The following is a 4,906-nucleotide window of genomic DNA, read 5'->3' on the forward strand; positions in this document are numbered from 1 at the left end:
ACTTTTATTTTAAATATTCAATATGCCAATGTGGCCTATCATAGGGCCGCCTGCCTTTGGCCCCTACAGCTCAGTCTGACAATCCTAGCCAACAGGAAGTCTTGGCTTGATGGAAACCTCCCAGAGCTAAAGGAGAGACAGCTTGCCCCACAGCTTAAACTGAAGTTCTCAGGTTATCAGCCTCCAGAACAGCCCTCATTGCAGGAAGACAGATATATCCTAAGGGAAGTAAAAATCATTTTCTTCAAAGTAAAAACATTGTACGATTATTAAAACTGAGGAGAGGAACTATTCAGTTGTGGCTACAAAGTAATACAATGGATTTTCATCAATGATTTTTGGACTTAACAAAAATCACCAACTTTGGGTTGGAGAGAACATCACACTGGGGATCATTAAGGTTTCTTCTAGTTCTAACATTCTTGTTTTATAAACAAAGTGGTACAGCCAAAATTGTAACTCAGGTCTTCTCTTTCTTAAGTACCTTGCCTCATAGCAGCAGCCGGTATGTTCTTGATTAAAATGTAGATTCATGACCTCTCTGATTAAACTTTAAAAAAAAATTAAGATTTTTATTTATTTGAGAGTGAACAAGTGAGCACAGGGAGTAATGAGAAGGAGAAGCAAACTCTCCACTAAGCAGGGAGCCCAATCCCAGGAACCCATGATCATGACTTAAGTGGCAGGCAGGCAGACAGACACTTAATCGACTGAGCCACCCACAGGCCCCTGATGAAACTCTTCTAGTTAATCAGAATCTCTGGGTGTTGGATTTAAAAATCTACATTTTAAAGAATCTACTTAGAATATTCTTCCATTCATTCAAGTTTGAGAATCACCCTCACAGCCTGAAGCCCTGTTCTTATTATTTTATAGTAAGAGCATCCAAGACAACTGTGGAGTGTTCTCAATTTGGGGTACCTAGCTGTCTACCAGGGATTGAGGACTCCTGCCTCCAAAAACCATGTATCTTCATACCAAATGCCTTCATAGGCATTCAACAAGTACATTGTGAATACTGAAATACGGTTTATTTTGGAAAGAAATGGGAATTCAGAATCGATGCCTAACAATTTTTCCAGCTTTGGATATGAAATCTAGTTGTCTCATGACCCTTAAACTCCTGCTTTTGCTCTTTAGGCAACTTACTGGCAATTAGCATTACCTTTTGTATTAGAGCATGGAGTCAGCAACTGCCTAGCACCAGAGACCAAATGTAACCCACTGCCTGCTTTTGTAAACAAGTTTTGTTGGGACAGAGCCACACTAATCTGTTTACCTATTGTCTCTAGCTGCTTTTGTGTTACAACAGGAGACCTAATTAGTTGTGACAGAAACCTTATGTCCCACAGAGCCTGAGATATTTATCTGGCCCTTTACAGCAAAAAGTTTGCTGCCTCCTGCACTAGAGAATTCAAAGGAAAGATGTAGAGCTTGTGTCAGATTTTGCCTTTTAAGTTTTTTCTCATACATACAACTGCAAACAACAGCTAGTGAAATTAAGTGGGTTTTGAGTGATATACCATAAATATTCTCTTTTTCTGAACCTACCTACTTACTGAGCCTTCTTGGGAACCTAAAATTTATACTGCTTAAGGCAGTGATCTCAAAGTGTACTATACTATCTGCCTCTAAATCATCTGGAGTGCTTGTTTAAAATGCAGATTCCTGAATCCTACCAAAGACCTACAAAAAGACCATTTCTGGAGGTATACCTAGACATTTGGTAACTCCTTTTGTAAATATCAATGTATTTGGTTCCTGCCTCTGTAACGACACTCGAGATATATTTGTTTACCTGCTTGCGTCTTAAGACTGTGAACTCGTTCAGGGTAGGTATTGTTATTCGTTACTTTTGTATTTCATGCCAAGGTGGGCACATTTAATTGCTGTAGTCCACGCATGCTGGATCACAAGATCAAAACTATTAATACTGCGACATGATTTGCCTTTTTTGCTGCTTTTGACATTTGCACTGTTGATGCAAAAGCAATGGTGGGTGAAACTACTGGCGCTTTAGCAGGAATTAAGGAGTGGAAATAAATTGTATTGTCAGTCATTGTATTATGCACTGCCATGCATTCATAATAAAAATGGTGCCCACTTCACAGGAATACTGTTCTTGAAGTAAAAATTATTAATTTTATTAAATCTTAACCCTAATGTTCACGCCTTTTTCATATTCTGTGTGACAAAATAGCATGCATAAAACAGTCCTGCATACCCACGCACTCTGGTCTGTTGAGGAAAAAGCACTTGATAGATTATTTGAATCGCTAACTGAACTGCCTACTTTTTTTTCATGGAACATCATTTTTATTTAAAAGTACAACAGAGAAACTAGGGCTAGTCAGATTTAGCTATTTGACAGAGCTTCTCTTGAAAACAAAGTGAGCTTGTCATTCAAGGAAAACAACTGACAGTATTTGTTGCCAGTGATAAAATGTGACCTTTCAAGAAAAAAGCAGACTTTAGAGAACTTTTATTTGCTAAGAGCTTGACAGCTTAAAGGTTCTTCTAATGAGATCAGTGACAATTAAAAAAAAAAATATATATATATAGTATAATGAAATGTGTTAACATTTGGAAGACCGAATAGTACAGTGAGCTGATATTTTCCAAATCACTAATGCTTGATGTCATAAATCATGTAAAGGTAAAAGATCCATTCAAAGTGCAAGATAGACTGATGGATTTTAATGTATCAAAGTACAAAATATTCACTGATAGGTTTTTAGATTCCCTATTGCAACTAACCTTTAAGAAGCCACCTTTTGTTGAATTTTAGTGTAGTATTAAAAATAGTCACAATTGGAAATCCCTGGAGGGCTCAGTGGTTTAGCGCCTGCCTTTGGCCCAGGATGTAATTTTGGAGTCCCGGGATCGAGTCCCATGTCGGGCTCCTTGCATGGAGCCTGCTTCTCCCTCTGCCTGTGTCTCTGTTTCTCTCTGTCTCTCATGAATAAATAAATAAAATCTTAAAAAAAAATAGTCACAATTATCTGAAGAGGCTATTAAAATACTTCTTCCTTCTCCAACTACATAGCTGAGGGAAGCTGGGTTTTCTTTATATACTTCAACCAAAACTAAGTAACAGTTTGAATGCAGAAGCAAATATGAGAATCCAACAGTTTTTTTTTTTTAATAAAAAAGTGGGGTATCCAACAGTTTTCTATTAAACTAGACATTTTTTTTTTTTATAAAAGATTTTCTTTATTTCCTTGAGAAACAGAGAGAGACAGACAGAGAGAGAGGCAGGGTCTCCAGGATTAGGCCCTGGGCTGAACGCAGCGCTAAACCGCTGAGCCACCGGGCTGCCCCTATTAAACTAGACATTAAAGAAATTTATAAAAATGTAAAATGCCATTCTTTCCCGATTTTTTTCATTTTGGGAAATAGTTATTTTTCCATGAAAAATTTTATTTACAAGAAATGAGTTTTTAGTATTATTTTCAATGAATTAGTAAATATTTAAATTTCTGTTTTAATTTCTAGCAAATATAGATATAACCTACATAAACAATACTTCTTTAGGGTCCTCAATAATTACAGTGTAAAGAGTTCTTGAGACCAAAAAATTGAGAACAACTGGTATAGAGGATATAGAGATTTGGAGACAGAGGGCCTAAATTCAAGGTCTGGTTTTGTCACTTAACTGATTTTAGGTAAGTCCCTTACCTGCAGGCTCTGGAGACACTATTTTTCTGGCTCCATCACTTGCTGATAGTTAAGACTTTGGGCCATTTTACCTCTGTAAATAGGGATAACTAGAGTCTGTACTTCATCAAGTTGTGGCGAGTACTAAATGGGGTCACACTTGTAGAAAGCTTGCAACCCTACCTGAAACATAGTAAGAGCTCAGTATAAATGATGGCTCCTGTTATGGGTCTATGATATTAGCCAGTCATCTGACAAGGTCCTAGAGAATGGGACAGCTCTGGCATTCTTTATCCTCTCCCTGGAGAGCAGAAGCTTTCTAGGTGTTAAAAGTAAACTTGTGGCTGTCTGTGGCTGTGAACCTGTTTTGGGAACCTGTTCCCAAAATTCTTTTTCCTCGATTTCTGAAAGCAGTAACAAAACTGAAAGGCATTTTCTGAACCCTTGCCCTTTAATCTAGTTAGAAAATAGGCAAGTATCTTAATGAATACTCAAAGGAGCTGAGCTCTTCCAGAAAAGTAAATACTCAGGGCAGGGCCATGAGCTTCATGACTGTGGGAAATTCATTTAAACTTTTCACCTCAATTACGTCATCTTGTTTGGACAAAATTAACTCGTTTCCAACCTCTGGTGCAGCTTTTAAATGCGGTGACGCTCACCTCTACATTTTTTAGACTTATCTTTTTGGGCAGCCTTGAAATCCTAATAGATGGAAGCGGGAGGGGGGAAAGACGCAGGGGTAACTTTTTTCTTTGCAAACGCCAGGGGTGTCCACTTTCCCCTACACGCAGGAAGGGAAGCCTCTGCCAGCGCCCTACCATCCTACTGCTCCCCAGGGACGCGGCACCTGCGACCCGGTCATCTTTCCCCGCCCTTCAGCGTGGTCAGCCAGGGTAGTACCGGGCTCGGCGCGCCTCTTTCCTCGTCGAGTCTGCCGAGTGAGGAGGCGAGGCTGGCTGATCCCGAAGAAGCTTGCTTCCAGTCCAACTCAAAACGCTCCCTTACTCCTGGAAGACCTCATCCCCCACCCGCGCCTTTCCAAGTCCCCCGACCTCCCGCTGAGCTTCCGCGCGCGGACTCCCAGCGAAGGGCACGCCCCACGCACCGCCCACACGCCCAGCGCTTCGCTTCCCTGCCCGCAGGAAGGAGCCACATCTCGCGCGATTCCTCCCACCTCTCGCGACACTTCCTGTCAGTCTCGGGCCGCTCTGAGGGCCCCACCCATCGCTTCCACGCCGCGGTCCTAGCC

This window comes from Vulpes lagopus, chromosome 4 (assembly GCF_018345385.1).
Source record: "Vulpes lagopus strain Blue_001 chromosome 4, ASM1834538v1, whole genome shotgun sequence".
In the NCBI taxonomy this organism is placed as follows: Eukaryota; Metazoa; Chordata; class Mammalia; order Carnivora; family Canidae; genus Vulpes; species Vulpes lagopus.